The sequence below is a fragment of the Marmota flaviventris genome, chromosome 14, assembly GCF_047511675.1.
Source record: "Marmota flaviventris isolate mMarFla1 chromosome 14, mMarFla1.hap1, whole genome shotgun sequence".
NCBI classification, from domain to species: Eukaryota; Metazoa; Chordata; class Mammalia; order Rodentia; family Sciuridae; genus Marmota; species Marmota flaviventris.
Window position 1 is genome coordinate 84,516,226 of NC_092511.1, and position 19,246 is coordinate 84,535,471.

The following is a 19,246-nucleotide window of genomic DNA, read 5'->3' on the forward strand; positions in this document are numbered from 1 at the left end:
GAGACGTTCGAGAAACTTGAAGGAGAAGGTAAATGCACAGATACAGTGGACTGTTTAATAGGGGCACTCACACCTGAAGAATTCTAAAGATTAGAACTGACTACTTAAATCTAATCCCCAACGTGACCAGTCCACCTTCTCTCTTCCCTCCCTCCCTTCCTTCTTCCCATTGTAATCAGGGGCTTCCATTTGATTTCAGATCACCTCCTGAATTCCTGTGACATCCCAAGCATTGCTCTTTGGTAGTGTCCACATCTGACGTGTGTGAAGAACTGACATAAACATGGAAGCGGAATGCACAGTATGTTGTGACACTGTTTCAATCAATGAGTCACCTCGGGGGATCTTCACTGTATTAGGTGGTCTTTCAACCTCCTCAATGAAGGGCACCTTTTCTTTTCATTTTTCATTTGAAGGGAAGTGAGAAAACATGGCTGGAATAAAATAAGAACGAAGAAAATACACAAACAAGAGAAAGATGCTGCATCAGGAAGCAGAGAACTGGAGTCACTTCAGCGGAGCAAAGGGCAGATTCTTATCTGAGCAGAGAAAAGAGTTAAATTTGGCACTTCTGACTTTTCTTTGTTCCTTCTTGCCTTTCTTTGTTTCGAAAACCTAATGGCTTGATACTTAAACTTGTAGCAATCTTTTTGCTGCTCAAGGAAATGACACTCAAATAGAAAGTTCGACCTGATCTACCTACTTCCCATTTGTTTTAACTCACGCTCCCAGGAGCTCTCTCGGGTGGAAAGCACTCTGCTTTCCCGTAACTCTGCAGTTTCTTCGGGGGCCTGGAGGTCTTGCTGGGGGAAACGCTTCTTACAACAGAAGGCTATGTGTCCCAGTGGAAAAAGAGCACTGCCGAAAGTCGCTGCCCATGTATAATTTAGCACGATCACCCAGGGCGGCGGGCACGGCTTGGAGAAGAGGGATTTGCTTCCACACCTAACTGGGCGTCTTATGACACTTGAGGGAGAGGACAGTGTCTCCTCACTCTCTGGATCAATGCATCTCTGCATTGGTGTCACAAATACAGCTGAAAAGTTGTGGCAGAGACAGGTGACTCTCAGGGAGCAGCCTGCAGATGGAAGCGCAAGAACCAGCCAACCATTCCCAGAAGTTCTAGGAGATGCTGAAACTAACCATCATGCCATAAAGAAGAACACCAGGAACCCGACCAATAGGCTCTCTTCACACATGCCAACCACCCCCTCCATTGCAGGGGAGTCAGAGAAGATGAATCAAACACTGCAGATGGTACACATAGAATCAAAGGCATTTCCTAATAACAACTCAATGTGTGGAATAAGTGTTTCACTGCCCTGATCAAGAGAAAACCAGGACAGACAGCTGGCTGGACAAGAGACTTCAGATAGGGAAACCTCATAGAGGGCTCTTTGCATACCTGCTGGCATGGAAGGCTTCAAAATGTCCCCAGAAAAAGGCAAAGGCAAGGTCAAGGAAAGGGGAAGATCCTGAAAGGCTTGCCAGCCAGTTCAAGAGCTTTTCTCATACGTCATCATTCTGGTACTGATGCTGGGGCAGGCTCAGTATATCCTCATTCCTGCTGGCAAGCAGCCCCCTACTTACCTACAAACTCACCCTGGGCAGGTAGGGGCACACCTAGGTCTTGGAGCATGTTGACAGAAAGGCAGCTTTGCATGGCCAGACACGCAGCAAAGCAACAGACAGAGAAGCTTCTGTCCCCTTGAAATATAATTTGTTGGCAGGAAATAATAAGATGAAGCCAAGTGGGACTTCATAGTGGTCCACACACACTCAGGTGGGCTGATGCAGGAGCCACATGAGGCTTCATTCCAGCCCACTCTCAAGAGGTGAAAGTGAACAGATCAGAAAGTATACTCTGGCTCAACCTCCAAGCAAAGTGACAATGTTCACCTCAAGTATGTCACTGCCTATAACTATAACCCTTTAATTTCCTTTGCAATGCACTAGATTTTAAAATGTGCTAATTGTGCAAACAATGTCTTGAAACAATAGGAATCAAGTGTACCACCTTAAAAAGCTTGAGGTAAGTTTTCAGGAGAGAGGACTTTTAAAGTGATATAGTTGCTCTTTACTTCAGGCAGTGAGCCCGCTACCAAAAACGTGGGTGCAAATTAGGTGTATGCAAATTCACTCCTCATTTAAATGCAGCAGGCAACTGGCAACTGTTTTAAGCATTAATTGCATCTGTTCATTTAGTCTTCAGAACCCCTGGTGGTGGGTTTTATTGATATCTTCATTTTGCAGGTAGAAAACTGGCAGAGAGGTTGAATAATTTTGTACAAGGCTGCAGAGCTGAGCTGTGTCTTGGCACCCAGTATTCCTAGCCCATATTCCTAACCATAGGCAACCCAGCTTCCCAGTGGAACTGAGGATAGGTAGTTCCCTGCAAAATCTGCCCCTCCCAAACACATTATTTGCAAAACACATCATCACACACAGTACCATTAATAAGTAATGATATGCCTTTAATAATTAATATAAACAACAGCCCACCCTTAAAGTGTCTAATGAAAAGATATGCTTATTTCCCAATAAGTCAACACACAGCTGAGACATATTGCTGTAGATGAAAAGAATGTAAAGAAACATGTTCTGTGTGGTAGATGCTCATATCCATTTCCTCCTTTTCTATAAAAACTCAAACAGATTTGGGCAGCAATATAGCCAGTTAAAATTACTTCCCCATAGAGGATCTACAAAAACAAAGAACCCATAGTCAACATAATACTCAATTGTAAAAGGCTAAGTGCTTTCCCTTAAGGAAAGGAAGACAATGGGGTCTTAGAGCACATTGGAAGAAAGGCAGATTTACTAGGACAAATGCCCAAAAAAGCCACTGACAGAGAAGCTTCTTCACCTTGAAATATAATTTGTTGGCAGGAAATAATAGGATGAAGTCCACTGAGTGTCCATCATTACCACTTTTCTCAACATGGTGCTAGCCAAAGTAATAAGATAAGAAAAAAATTAAAATATCTTCATTCAAAGATACACAATTGTTTAGAAAATCCTAAGGAATGTATAAAAAGCTATTAGCACTAAGTAAATTAAGCAAAGTCACAAGGTGTAAGATGGACATTAAAAAATCAATTGCATGTTTATATTTCAGCAGTGAACAATTGGAAACATAAAATAAAAATGCTGTTACAATAATATAAAAATAGAAAACATTTAGGAATGTATTTTTAAAAATATGTGTAAAATCTATACCTGAGAACTGAAAACTATTGTGGAGGGAAATTTTAAAAGAGATTCTGTTTTCATAGATCAGAAAACATGATATTGCTACAAGTCACCTCTTTTCACATTAATCACATATTGATTCAATGCAAATGCTATTCAAAATCCTAGTGGATTTTTTTTTGTAGAAAAAAAGCCAATTGTAAGCTGATTTTAAAATTATGTAGAAATTTGTAGAGAAACTGTACAGACATGTAGAATAGTCAAAATAATTTTGTGGAAAAAAATTGGAGGCAGTAGTTTCTATCCTCATGTCAGATAAAGTGGACATAAAGACATAGTTAATCAGAAGGTACAAAGAAGGACATTTAATACTGCTTAAGAGAATTATACATCAACAAGACATAACAATTGTAAATATTTATGCCCAAACAATGGAGCTTCTACATATACTACCAAACCCTCTCAATTTTAAGAATCAAATAGACCAAGTTCTACCATAATAATACTGGGTGACTTTAACACTCCACTCTCACAACTGGAAAGATCCTCCAAACAAAAACAAAGAAGCTATAGAACTAAAAATATAATTAATAATTTAGACTTAACAGACATATGTGGAATATTTCATCGATGCATCAATGACTGAATACACTTTCTTCTCAGCAGCACACAGATTCTTCTCTAAAATAGACCATATCTCAGGCCACAAAGCAACTCTTAGCAAATACAAAAACACAGAGATAATACCTTGCATTCTATCATATCATAATGGAAAAAAATGAGAAATAAATGATAAAATAAAAAATAGAAGCTACTCTAACAACTGAAGACTAAATAATATGCCATTGAATAACCAATGGATAACAGAAGAAATCAGGTATGAATTTTTTTAAAAAACTTGCTTAGAAGTAAACGAGAATAACAACACAACACATCAAAATCTCTGGGACATTATGAAGGCAGTACTAAGAGGAAAATTCATTGCATTGGTCTCATTTCTTGAGAGAGGAGAAAGTCAACAAATAAATAACTTAACATTACATCTCAAAGCCCTCAAAAAGAAAAAGAAGAACAAATCAATATCAAAAGCAGCAGAAGACAAGAAATAATTAAAATCAGAGCTGAAATCAAGAAAATTAAAACAAACAATCCAAAAAATCAACAAAACAAAAAGTTGAAAAAATAAATAACACTTGATTAGCAAGCTAACAAAGAGTAAACTCAAACTACTAAAATTTGCAATGAAAAAGAAAATATCCCAATGGACACTACTGAAATACAGAAGATAATCAGAAACTATTTTGAATATTTAGACTCCAATAAGATAGAAAATCTTGAAGACATCGACAAATTTCTAGAGACATATGATCTATCTACCCAAATTGAATCAGGAATATATACACGATTTAAACAGATCAACTTCAAATAAAGAAATTTGAGACACCATCAAAAACCTACCAACAAAGAAAATCCAGGACCAGACTGATTGTCAGCCAAGTTCTACCAGAACTTCAAAGAAGAACTAATCAATCCTCCTCAAATTATCCCATGAAATAGAAAAGGAGGGAACCCCTCCAAACTATTCATGAAGCTCATATCATCCTGATATCAAAACCAAACTAAAGACACATCAAGGAAAGAAAATCTGAGACCAACATCCCTCATGAACACAGATGCAAAAATTCTTAAAACAAAAAATACTGGCAAATCGCAAACAAAAAACATTAAAAAGATAGTGCCCCATGATCAAGTGGGGTTCATCCCAAGGATAAAAGGTTGGTTCAACATATGGAAATCAACAAATGTAATTCATCACATGAATAGACTTAAAGACAAGAATACTATGATTATCTAAATAGATGCAGAAAAAAAAGCATTTGACAAAACACAACATCCATTCATGTTCAAAACACTACAAAAACTAGGGATACTAGGAACATACCTCAACATTGCAAAAGCTGTATATGCTAAACCCAAGGCCAACATCATTCTAAATGGAGAAAAATTGAAAGCATTCCCTCTAAAACACTGGAACAAGACAAGGACTGCCCTCTTTCACCACTTCTATTCGACATAGTCCTTGAAATTCTAGCCAGAGCAATTAGACAAATGAAAGAAATTAAAGGGATAAGACTAGGAAAAGAAGAACTCAAACTATCCCTATTTGCTGATGACGTGATTCTATATTTAGAAGACGCCCCCCCCCCAAAAAAAAAAAAAAAAAAAAAAAACCTCTACCAGAAAAATTCTAGAATTCATTAATAAATCCATTAAAGTAGCAGGATATAAAATTAGAACCCATAAATCAATTGTGTTCCTATACATCAGTGATGAATCAACTATAAGAGAAATTAGGAAAACTATCCCACTCATAGTAGCCTCAAAGAAAATAAAATATTTGGAAATAGATCTAACAAAAAAAAGGTGAAAGATCTCTACAATGAAAACTATAGAACACTAAAGAAAGAAATTGAAAGAAGACCTTAGAAGATGGAAAGTTCTCCCATGTTCTAGGATAGGCAGAATTAATATTGTCAAAATGGCCATACTACCAAAAGTGCTACACAGATTTAATGCAATTCCTATTAAAATTCCAATGATGTTCTCCATAGAAATAGAAAAAGTAGTTAATTTTTTTTAGAAAAATAAGAGGCCCAGAATACTCAAAGCAATCCCTAGCAAGAAGTGTGAAGTAGGAGGCATCACAATACCAGACTTTAAATTATACTACAAAGCTATAGTAACAAAAACAGCATGGTATTGGCACCAAAAAAGACATGAAGACCAATGATAGAGAATAGAAGACACAGAGACAAACCCACATGAATACAGTTATCTCATATTAGATAAAGGTGCCATTAACATATTGGAGAAAGAAAAGATAGGCTCTTCAACAAATGGTGCTGAGAAAACTGGAAATCCATATGTAGAAAAATGAAATTAGACCCCTATCTCCTGCCCTGCCCAAAACTGAACTCAAAGCGGATGAAGGACTGGGCATTACACCAGAGACCCTGTGCCTACTTAAACAAAAAGTAGGTCCAAATCTCCAACATGTTCACTTAGGAACCAAATTCCTCAACAAGATGCCTAAAGTGCGAGAAGCAAAATCTATGATCAATAAATGGAATGGTATCAAATTAAAAAGTTTCTTCACAGCAAAGAAAACAATCAAGAATGTGAAGGGAGAGACTACAGAATGGGAGAAAATCTTTGGCACCTGCACCTCAGATTGAGCATTAATCTCCAGGATATATAAAGAACTCAAAAAACTTAACACCAAGAAAACAAATAACCCAATTAATAAATGGGCAAAGGAACTGAACAGACACTTCACAGAAGAAGAAATATGATTGATGAACAAATACATGAAAAAAATGTTCAACATCACTAGAATTAGAGAAATACAAATTAAAACTATACTGAGATTTTATCTCACTCCATTCAGAATGGCAATTATCAAGAATACGAGCAACAATAAATGTTGGCGAGGATATAGGGGGAAAGGTACACTCATACATTGCTAGTGAGACTGCAAATTAGTGCAACCACTCTGGAAAGCAATATTGAGATTCCTCAGAAAACTTGGAATGAAACCACTATTTGACCCAGTTATTCCACTCCTCGCTATATACCCAAAGGACTTAAAATCAGCATACTACAGTGACATAGCCACTTCAATGTTTATATTAGTTCAATTCATAATAGCTAAGCTATGGAACCAACTAAGGTGCCCTTCAAACAGATAAATGGATAAAAAAAATTGTGGTACTTACACACAATGGAATATTGCTCAGCCATAAAGAAGAATGAAATTATGGCATTTGCCAGTAAATGGAGGGAACTGGTGACTAAGTAAAATGCTAAGTGAAATAAGCCAATCCCAAAAAACCAAAGGCCAAATGTTCTGCAGATGGTAACCCTCAAGAGGAAGAAGTAGGGGTGGGGGATGGAGTGGAGGTTCATTAGATTGGACAGAGGGAGAGGAAGGAAGGGAATTGAAAGGATAGTAGAATGAATTGGATATAACTTTGCTATGTTCATAGAAGAATACGCAACCAGTGTAACTCCTCATTGTGTATATTCCATGTATGTATGATATGACAAAATATATTTGACTGTCACCTATAACTAAAAGGAACTAATAATTTTTTTTTAAAAAATTGGAGGATTCCCATTTCCTGACTTCAAGACTTTTATAGAGCTACAGTAAACATGAAAGTACAGTATTGGATAAGGATAGAAATATAGATGAGTAGAACAAAGTCAAGAGTCCAGAAACAGAGGCACATATATGTGGTCAACTGATTTTCTACAAAGGTACCAAGATAATTGATGGGGGAAATAGCCTTTTCAACAAATGGCACTGAACAGCTGATAAGCCACATGCAAAAGCAACCAAATGAACCTCAACTCTCACTTCAGACCACATACAACAATGAATGCAAAAGGGATCACAGACCCGAAGGTCAGAGCTAAATCTACAAAACTTTTAGAAGAAAACATCAGGGAAAATCTTAGTGACCTGGGGTTAGGCCAAAATTTTGAGATGAGACATAAAAAGTTAAAATGTTATCAAAATTAAAAACCTCCTCTTTAAATACACTATTAAGGAAAATGAAAAGGCAAGAAATGGATTAGGAGAAACTCTTTGCAGATCACAGGTATAGTGAAGGTCTTGTATCCACAATTCACAAAACCTCAATATTAAGAAAACAAAATCCTAGTTAAGCGAAGGAGCAAGAAATGTGAGCAGACACTTCACCAAGGAAGATAAACGAAATGGAAAATAAACACATGAAAAGGATTTGAGAAATGTAAATGGAGACCACAATGAGATACCGCTTCACACCCACTATGATGGTGACAATGAGTAAGACCAGCAAGACCGGGCAAGACCAAGTATTGGCGAGGATGTGAAACGGTTGGAAAAATCATTGCGGGGGGAAATGCAAACTGCTGCAGCCACACTGGAAACAGCTCAGCAGCTTCTTTTAAATTTGTTTATTTATTTATTTTCTTGGTACAGAGGTACTTAACCTCTAAGCTACATTCCCAGTGTTTTTTTTTTTTTTTTTTTTTAATTTTGAGATAGGGTCTTGCTGAGTTGCTTATGGGCTTGCTAAATTGCTGAGGCCGGATTTGAACTTGCGAGCCTCCTGCCCCAGCCTCCCAAGTCCCTGGGATTACAGATATGCGCCACCAAGCCCAGCTGTCTAAATGTAAACATGTTCCTACCACAGAGCCCAGCCACTCCTCTCCTAGGTATTTACGAAGACAAGATTATCTAAGTAGAGAATCCCAAAGGATACATAATAAAGCTGTTTATGTAAAGATATCATGTCCACTTAAAGACTTAGGGGAAAATGTTCACAGAAGCTTTATTCATAACAGCCAAAGCAGAAATCAACCCAGCAATGGGTTAGTGAGCAAACCAATTATTTACAACCACACAAAGGAATACTAGTCCACAAACTACTGATACACGACCACAACCCGTAAGAACCCTCAGAAGCCCTCTGTTGAGTGACAGAGGCCAGACACAAGAGACTTCCATTCTATATTATCCCATCTTCATCAAATTATCCCAAAGGCTAATCTACAGCCAAAGAGCCATCGGTGCTTTTCAGGATTCAGGTCTGGAGAAGGAACTAACCGCAGAGCAGCAGGAAGGAATTTGGAGAAGATGGAAATGTTTTATTGGGGTTGGGTTCTGCAATCATATGCATTTACCCAAACTCACTGATTGTGCACTTGAAATTGGTAAATTTTAAGATATGTAAATACTGTGTTTTGTCTATACATACACATCATGAGTGTGTGTGTGTGTGTGTGTGTGTGTGTGTGGAAGCTGAATTCTTAAACCACGCTCACCTCCCTGTCTGCCACTGGGGTTGGACTGTCATCTCTGTGGCACCCGAGAGCAGGCAACTGTGAAAGCTATTGTTCCACTGATAAAACGAGGCCACCTGAGCCAACTGGCACATCCTTTTTCTCTGTCCTTTCCCCACCTACTTGCTTGGAATGCAGCTACCCAGTGCTGTGAGAATCAAAGGCTACCGGAGGAGGTGAACTGGCTCCCTAGGGTCCCTCTTCTCCATCTCCAGATCACCTTGGCTTGAAACAGCAGAAGTGGGTTCTTTCACCGTTTTGGAGGCCAGAAGCCCTAGATCAGCGAATCAGAGGCTCCTGGGTGCCTTGCTGGCTCCTGGCGGTGGCTGGCAAGCTCCTGGCTTGTGTCTGCACACCCTGGTCTCTGCCTCCCTTGTCACAAGGCCTCCTCCCCGTGTCAGCCTGGCTCTCCTCTTCTCAAGAGGACACCAGCATATTGGAGCAGGACTCACCCTGCAGGATTTCATCTTAACTTGATCACATCTGCAAAGACCCCCCCCCCCACCACACACACACCTTTTTTTTTTTTTTTTTTTTCCAAATAAACTCACATTCTCAGGTCCTGGAGGGTTAGGACTTGAACATTTGTTTCTGGGGACAGATCTTTTAAACTCACACCATGGGGGCGGAGGGGAGGGACAGGAAGAGCTGCCGCAGGCCCAGGGCTGCCCACTTCTGCCTTGTCTTAAGCCACTGCAATTAAGCATCACGGCCAGGACACTCCCTTCCTCTGCTATTAAAAGGGCACCACAGTCCCCTGCTGACCCAGAAGGAGGGCAACACCAGCAGAGCGCCTGGCCTAAGGGCAGTGGCTTGGGTGAGCAGGCGCATGGGTCCTCCTTGGCCAAGTTCTCTTGATGCAGCTGCGCCCCCTTCTGCCATCTCAACCCTGTACTTTCCCTCCTCAGTCTGCGAGGGCACAGGTGCCCTGGCTTCCCTAACAGCGCCAGCTGCAGTCGCCCAGACCTTGTGCTCTGTGTCCGTCATGTTTGCCAGCCATGCTGATGGGCTCAGAGTCCCTGATGGCAATTCCCTCCTGCTCCCCAGCCAGGTCCACCCTGAGGCCTGGCACTCTGCTCACCATCTCACTTGCTGAGTCCCATTGATTCTTTCTGTTTTTTTCCTCCTCCCACGTGTTCCCACAGGCATCCCAGCCCACCCCTCATGCCCGCCTGGCCTCTAGTCCAATACTGCCTCCAGGGGCTACGGAGAGACCCACTTGGACATTTTTTTTTTTTTTAGGATGGTCATGTAAAAGCCTGAGCACAAGATCTTCAGCCAAATGCATCCAGCCTTTTCAATGTTGTCACCCCTCTGTATTTCCGCCTTCTAGATCAGTTAGGCTATTGTCTTTAAAAAATCCCTCCCTTTCTACCCAGTCCTAAATCCATTTATGTGTCACCTGAACTACTGGGCTTATTCTTGAATCTCCTCTACCTTCTCCTCTTCCCTGTGGATAGAGGTGGAATCAGAAGGAAAGAAGAATTCGGTTTTGACCAGCAAAGGTACTCATGCAGAGAACAGAAGCGCCTCACCCAGTGTGGAGACTGGACTCCACAGCACACGGCAGGCGCGGCGGATCTTACGTGGTGCCCACCAAATACCGGGTGCAGTCCTCTGTGCAGCCATTTCAAAACTTTTTTATGGGTAAGTAAAACCAGGTCAAACAGTGACCCCCCTTTCTGCTCTTTGCCCTCAGGACAGCCACACCTGTCCCCAATGGCCCATGGACTGGACTTGTAAGCCTGCTCATCAGGGGAGAGGAAGCCCTGGAGTGGCCGCCTGACCACCACTTCATACAGTAACAGGAAACGTGGCGAGCCAGACGTCCCAAGCCACAAGGGCTTTGTCTTTCTCCTTCTCCTCCCTGTTCTTCTCTTCTGTAGTAGGTGCAACTGGCCTCAGCGCCCTGCTCACACCTCTAGGGTTCCTCTGCGCCTCCCACCAGCCCTGGCAAGGAAGGCCCTGGGGGTCTCTCTGGGTCCGACCCACATCTCTCCGTGATGACACTGGCAGTCTCCCTCCAGAGTCCCCGCAGCCCCCTCCTATGGCCTTGCTGGCCTCAGGGGCATCCTTGCAGATGTGATGGTCACCAGGCGGGAGGGACTGTTCCTCCCCTGTTGGCCCCATCGCCACCTTCCTGTCTCTCTTCCTGTTTGACTTTCAGTCTTCCTTGTGTGAGTGTGTGTGTGAGTGTGAGTGTGAGTGTGTGTGTGTGTGTGTGTGTGTATGTGACTGTGAGTATGTGAGTGTGTGAGTGAGTGTATGTGTGTGGGTGAGAGTGTGTGGTCTTTGTGTATATTTCTGCCTTCTTGTATTTTTCTTTCTGTATCTTTGTATTTTTTTTTATTCTACATTTCTTTCTCTTACACCTCAGAGCCATTATTTCTGTCTTTTTTTCTGGGCTTACTTAACCACAGTTTTTTTTCTTACATTTTAAATTTTGCTGTGTTTTTCTGCCTTTATGTATTATTTATCTGCTTTTTCTTGGGTTTTTCCTCTCCTTTTGGATTTTAATTTCTGTATTTATCCCCCCACCTCCATATTCTACTTTCTTTTTCATGGGTTAATTCAACTGTTTTTTTTTTTTTTTTTCTTCTCTCATATCTTTGACCTCAAATTATTTCTCCTTTTTCCTTCTAGTCCCCTCTCCCCCCAGTTAAACTTGGTTTCCTCTGCTCAGCTGTAGCAAGAGGAGGCCTCCCTCTCAGCCAGTGGCTTCTGTGCCTGACCTCTCCCCTCTCCAAAAGCCGATGCCCTCTTGCTCTGCTGACAGGCAGGTGCAAGGGGGTCCTCAACTAGCAGCTTCCTGACATCAAGAGCGTTGGGGCCTCGGGCAGTGACTCCCTGGACACTGTTTGAACTGGGACTGTGGGGTGCTTGGCACCTTTGCCTAAGCTTGGAATCAGAGTGCAATTCCAAGACAGCAGATAAAAAATCTTCCTCAACATCCTGCCACACAGGAAGTAAAGAAGACTCGGGAGAAGGCACCCACCTCTGCACTCTAGCTTGTTTCCTATGGGAAGGAGAAGGAGGTGTCCTGCAAATACCCCAGACAGACTGCTAGGCTTAAACTTGGTTGTCAACTTGACCGGATTGAGATGCCTAGGTGTGTCTGTGAGGGCGTTTCCACAGATGATTGGCATGTGGGCCAGTGAACAGAGAGGCAGACCTGCTTTGAATGAGGTTGGCACCATCCAATAGGCAAGGCCTGGGTGGAACAAAAATTGGAAGAAGGGGAAGTGTTTGCGCATGCTCAAGATCCACTCTTCTTGAGCAGATGAATCTTTGCTGCTGCCATCACCCATCAACATCGGATTCCAGATTCTTCAGCCTCTCGATGGGCCTTCAGCCTTGGACTGGGGCTGCATGGTCGGTCCCTCTTGTTATGAGGTTCCCAGCTTCTTAGACTGGGCAGCTCCTGGCCTCCCCAGCTGTCCAGCCCGCTGGTGGGCATTGTGGGACGATCTGGCCCTGATGGCTGAGCCACTCTGATAAATTCCCTCTAATGTTATACACATGACCACTGAAGTACCTAGAAATACCCCAGGCAGGCTTTGGTGGCTAGAGGGAGGGGCAGCGACGGTGCTTGACCAGTCTCTGAGGCCCGGGGACATGCTGGGCCTGGTCAGAGTTTAAGCCCAGTGTGCTCTGCCCTGCGTCATGCTCTCCCCGCCCAGCCCTGGCCTGTGCCAGCTCTGCACCAGCCTCACTGCACCACAGCCTCCCCGTTCCCAGCCTCCACTGCACCACAGCCTCCCTGTTCCCAGCCTCACTGCACCACAGCCTCCTCTTTCCCAGCCTCCACTGCACCACAGCCTTCCCGTTCCCAGCCTCCACTGCACCACAGCCTTCCTGTTCCTAGAAGGTGCAGGTGGCAGCTCAGCAGGCAGAACAGGTGGGACGACCCTGGTCTGGGGAGGAGCCTCCCGAGCTGTGGGGCTGGAGTGATTCAAACACGTTGTCCTAGAGAAACACAGTGCCAAAGGTCTGAGCGTCGTGATAGTGCAGAGGGACCTGGCACCTGATAGTGCAGAGGGACCTGGCACCTGATAGTGCAGAGGGACCTGGCACCTGGGCCATACTGGGCACACCTGCATGCGAGCAGTGCCCTGAGGGGCTGGTCACCTGCAAGGAAGACTTTCCAATTTCACAGAAGGGCCCCAGAAGAATCCAGCAAATCTAGCAACTGTCTATAGAACAGACACAGATCTCAGTCCAGAGTGTGACCTGCCTGGAAAACCGCGCTGGCCCCTCTTCCCAGGGCACTACAGCGTGTTCTGCTGTTCATACTAGTGTCTCTTCAACCTGACACACTAGGCCACGGCAGCAGAGACACCTTCTTGCTCACAGGGCTTGATGCAGGGTAGGTTCTCAGCAAACATGCACTCAAAGACACACTCGCTGGTGTGGAGGGGCATGCCTGTAATCCCAGCTACTCAGGAGACTGAGGCAGGAGGATCACAAGTTTAAGGCCACCAGCTCAGGCAACTTAGCAAGACCTTGTCTCAAAATGAAAAATAAAAATGGGCTGGGGGAGTAGCTCAGTGCTTGGGCTCCCCTGGGTTCAGGCCCCAGTACCAAACACACCCCATGTGCACACATCGCTCCTCCTATCCTGATGTGCACCCGGTTCAGGACACCTGCCACCCTCTCTTGCTTCAGATAGTTTAACATGCCTTTCTCTCCATCAGAATGCCCTCTGCCTCCACCCAACTACCTCCTTGGGCTTGGAAACATGTCACCTCCTCCAAGAAGCCTCCCTGCAGCTCTCCCTACCCAGTGTGATTCTGGTGCTCTCTGTCCACCCATGCAAGCCCTTACCATGCTGTAATGTGAGGAATGCTCTGACCAGGGCAGGACGGTCACCACCATGATGACCACATGAAAGAAACTTCCATGAGAGTCAAGGTGAGGGCCCTGGGTGGGAGCCAAAAAGAAACTGGACTGAGAGGGAGGAAGGGAGAAGGAGGAGGAAGAGGGAGGAAGGGAGAGAAGAAGGGATGGAGGGAGGAAGAAAGGGGGGAGAGAGAGAGAGAGGGAGAGGGAGAGAGAGGGAGAGAGAGGGAAAGAGAATGCACTGGGTGGAGAGGGCCAGTACTGCAGTAGGCACGGGGTCTGTGGGGTCTCTGCAGCCTCCTCTGCACCCACACTGCCCACAAACTCTGGTTGGGCCCAGCACTGTTAAAGACGGAGAGCTTCCCCAGGGGAGGTGTAACCACTTATGTCCCCCACAAGAGTTCCAGCAGTGGAAACCTGCATACCCCGAGTCTGACCTGGTTCCTAAGAGCTTCCCCACCGAGACTAACTGCAATTGTCAGGACACAAAATCAATATGGCCTTGGCAAAGGGCTGCTATAATTGAATATACTACCTCCTAATTTTCCTCCTTTCCCCCTTTCATGTCCAATGAAGACCCTGCTTCTCATTACTCAGCCTTCAGGAATAGAAGATGACTGCTGGGCTGTGCATTCTCTTTGGTCATTTAGTGTGCGTTTGAACTCTGCACTCCTGAAAGTGATCTAGATAATTTCCAACAGCAGATATGTAAATAAATGTATGATACCATCTCCCTTTTTTAGCAGCTTCCCTATTAAAATTCCCTCCTTTACTCTTCTGGTGGAGGAATAGAAGAAAGAAAATCAGGAGGCCTTAAATAGATTTTACAGGCACCAAAGTGCATTTGGATTCTGGTCAGCTACAAAGATCTTGTTTCAGTAATATGCTCTTGGCATTCAGCAGAGACGGTGTTATGGAACCTGACTGCCCTCAGCCACCGCTTACAGCTGACAGAAGGCAGAGAAATGTGCATTTAATATGGGAAGGAAATTAGGTCTCAGGAACTTTGTTCCTTGAATCTTTGCAGAAGCTCAGCTGGTACAGGGCCCAGAGGCAGCTGGGGGAGGCATTTTGGGGATCTTGAGTGAAAGGCAATGGGGACAGCTTGCCAAAACCCACCCAGAGGGATCTGGGCTGAGTCTGTGATGGGACTGGCATGGACAGCAGTAAACGCACTGCATTGGGGACTCCCGAGGACGCTGAGACTTATCTCCACCAACGGCGTCCTATCTTCTCAGGGTGCACCTTTGACTCCATCTTCAGCCCCAGTGGCCCCAAGTTCTACCACCCATCTCTCCAGCCTCTGCTGCCACCACGGCAGGGCAGTGTCCTCACTTTCAGGCTGCTGGTGACTGTGGCTTTTGAGTAAGTCACTCTCAGCACTGATCACAGAAGGATCTTCCTATGCCACCTGTGTGATCATGCCACTGCCTTGTCCCCAGAAGGGAAGGTGAGAAGTCTTCAGCCCCCAGGACAGGCGCACAGCCTCGCTACCGTGGATCCTCCAGCCACCAGTCATCCCTTCTCACCAACCCCTCCAGCCTGTGACCTCGATGCCAAATGGCTGGGTGTACAGGGACGAGAGGAAATGACACGCTGTGCCGTTTATCACTCTGTTCTCACAGCAGCCTGTTCCCCTGCCTGTGCTCCCACAGACTGGGCAGCCCTCCCTGGGCTCTGTACCCTCTCCCAGCACAGGGCTTTTGCCGCCCACCCCTGGCAGGGACGGGGATCAGGTGCTAGTTGCCTTTGCAGCCCGTGTCTCTCAGAGGGCCTGGCACACAGGAGTCACTGGGAGCAGCGGTTTCCAAAAAGGACCCAGTTATTAAAAAATAAAAATGTGAATGGCATTGTCTTCTTTAGCTATACACCTGAGCTTCCCCTAAGCATTTTGATCTCGTCCAGTGTCACTAAATTGCTTATATTTGTGGCTCAGCCTTTAGGAATTTTAAAGCCAGCACGTACTTCGGGACTTGGAGGCAACTTGTGAGCTTGTGTGCACATAGAAGGGAGATGGGTTTGATGGAGCTGGGGTTGTGGCTCGGTGGTAGAGTGCTCACCTTGCATGCCTGGGGCACTGGGTTTGATCCTTAGCGCCACATAAAAATAAAATAAAGGTATGTGTCCACCTATAACTAAATATATATTTAAAAAAAATAAAAGAAGGGCGATGGGTTTGAGATGCTCGTGAATAAGAGGTGAACCTAACACCTGGGCTTAAACAGAGACCTCACAACCAGCCTACCCCAGCTGCCCAAGGTGCTGGTGAGCAGGCGCAGGAGGGAGGGTGGCAGGAATGGGAGTGGGAATTCTAGGTGGGGAGTGGCCTGTCACAGGTCCAGAGTGTGGCCCCTCTGTGGGCGACTGTCTTCATGGTCTCAGGATTCCATGCCGCTGGCTGGCCTGGGCACCCACCACCAGCACCTCAGTGTGGCTTTGCAAGGTCTAGCCAAGATGGTGGGTCAGGCTTGAGTTTGTGCTGCCCTCAGAGTGGGCCAGGCCAGGAGGTGTGGAGCCTGGGCAGGACGATCTCACCTACTTCTCTGCACGATGTCAAGTCCTCATGCCGTGTGTCACCGGTGTGCTTCATCCAGAATGCTTGGTCCCCACAGAGGCCACTGCTCCAACCTGGCCTGTGGGGCAAGTTTTCCCACCCTTCTATGCTGCGGGAGGTGGGAGGGCTGGCTGCCACCACCAGCTGGCACGGAAACCACGAGGGCCTGTGGTCTGACCACTTTATTGGTTCCCTTTTCCTAGTCCCGTAAGAAGGCTGCTGGCTCTGTGGTAAGGCGCTGGGCTCCAGGCTGCTCCTGATGACATCAGGAACTCAGCCAACGCCCATGATCTTCACTGGCCACAGGGTCTGCCACTGGCTCCGAGCAGGCAGGCTGAGATGGAAGAGCAGGCTCAGGCTTGTGTGCCACCTCCAGCAGCTCTAGCGAGTCCACTCCCCATGGAGAACCTTGAGAACCTTGATGCAGTCACTCCAAGTTCAGCACACCAGGAGTTGGCGGACCTTAAGCTGAAAAATGCCATTTCATTTCATAAGTAAGCTCTTCAATCATAAGCCTAGAGTTTGGCACGTGTCCCCACAGACCTGCCTGTCTCCAAAACTAAGCTCTGCCTGTCCCTACATCCTTTCTGGGTGACTTGCCCCACCGTCCATGACTGGCTCCTCCTCACTGCCCCCCAGAGTCCTGGTTCCTGAGGTCTAGCCTCCCTGTCAGGAAGTCAACAGGACGTCTGGACTCCTGCCAGCCTTCAGGTTGGACCAAGTTCTCCACAGATCTCTCTCCCTGACTTCTGTGACCCTGGCCACTGGCCTGGGCCACCACCATGGCCTGGCACCATGCTAGTTTTCAGTGTGACTTTGCAAAATGTCTAGCACAGAGCCTGGCACACAGTGGACCCCTGGGGAATGCTCATTGCTGACACTGGCCAACTTATTTCTTCATCCAGTCGGTTTCAAAACCCAACAGCTGAGGCCTCCTGTTGGACTTCAGGTTTCTAACTTCTCAAGTGAAAAGATGAAGAATCTGGAATGTAGACAACCTAACTGCTGTGAGGCTCTGTTTAGTCAGACCTTGATGTCCTTCATCGAGGGATGACACACTACAGTCAGATGTGGAGCATGCAGGCGTCTTAGTTACAGCTGATGGCTTCTCACAGGTGCACCCACAGGACCAAGCTGATCAAGATACAGAGCACCCCAGACCTTTCTGAGATCCCTGGGCAGCACCATCCTCCCTCTCTGATCCTACCATTATATCACCTTAATTAGTTGTGTCCCTTCTTGAATGTCACATCAATGGAGTGGCCCAGCATGAGCTCTTTGGTGTCTGACTTCTTTCACTGAAGAATGTCATGTCAATACAATTCACATACCTTGTTCCATGAAGCAGAAGTTTAGAACTCCTTTTTGTTACTGAGCAGCCTTCCATTTTGTGAAATAAACCACATTTGTTTAATCTAGTCTTTAACTGATGAACACTTAATTTCCAGTTTCCAGTTTGGGGTTATCATCAACAAAACCAACCCACATTCCTGTACAGTCTTTATGTGAAAACACACTTTGATGTCTCTTGGCCAAATATCTAGGGAAGGCGTTGGATCATAGGAAAGGTATTCATTTAATCCCACAGGAAAGCTCCAAACTGCTCTCTCTAGAGTAGCTCTGACCACTTTAGACTGTCACTAGAAATCACAAGAGTTTGGATTGCTTTGCGTCATCACCAGGCCAGTGGGTGTTGAAGCACTTCACTGTGGTTTTCACTTCTATTTCCCTATGACTGATAAGATTAAGCAAAGTTTCATGTGCTCATTAGCTATTCTTTTATCTTCTTTTGTGAGGTGTCTTTTCAAGTCTTTGTGCAATTTTGCTTACACTGTGACTTCTCATTATTACATCGTGGGAGTTCTTTATACATTCTAGATAAAAGCATTTTGCCAGATACACATATTACAAATACTTTCTACAAGCTTATGGTTTGCCTCTCTGTGTTCTTGTTGGTGTCTTTTAGAAAATGAATTTTTTTTCCCTCTTGGAAAAAATCCAGTTTATCAATATTTAATTTGATGATTGCTGTCTTTTGTGTCTTCCTATGAAATTTTAGTTTACTCCAACTTCCAAAGACATTCTCCTACATGTCTTCAGACAATTTTAGTTTTTTCTTCTTCATTTAGGTCTATGATCAATCTCTAACTTTTGTGTCCCATGGGGGAAATGGGCTGAGGTTCATTTCTTTTCCATTCAAATGTCTAGTTGATTGTCGAACTACTAAAAATCTGAGCTTTTCATCATCATATTTCTTTTACGTTTGTCAAAAATTGAGTGAACAAGTATGTGTGGTTTGATTTCTGGACTCTGTGGGGTTCCTGTGTTCTGTTTATCCTATGCCCACGCCATCCTGCCTGGAGACTACAGCATTAGCCTAAGCCTTGAAATCCGGCAGCACTAGCTCTTCACATGACTTCAGCTTTTTGTCCAAGTTATGTTGGCTACTTTAGGCCATTGCTTCTCCATATGAATTATCAAATCGGCTTGAGAGAGCTATAGTAACAAGAATCACATAAAAACAGACACATGGACCACTGGTACAGAATAGAAGACACAGAGTCAAACCCACCCATCTTTTGTCATCTGATCCTTGACAAAGGTGCCAAAAACACATATTGGATAAAAGACCCTTTTTAACAAATGGTGCTGGAAAAACTTCATATGTAGAAGAATGAAACTAGACCCTTATTTCTCACCTTGCACAAAAATCAACCCCAAATGGTTCAAAGACCTAGGAATTAGAGTAGATCCTGTAACTCCTAAAAG

At 44.6% G+C, this 19,246-nt stretch overlaps 1 protein-coding gene across 5 annotated transcripts in view; it reads right to left on the minus strand.

The window, feature by feature from the left end:
* The window catches only part of Acoxl (acyl-CoA oxidase like), a 326,857-nt gene that overhangs the window by 60,007 nt on the left and 247,604 nt on the right, over window positions 1–19,246 (minus strand). The gene's annotated exons all lie outside the window — the stretch shown is intronic.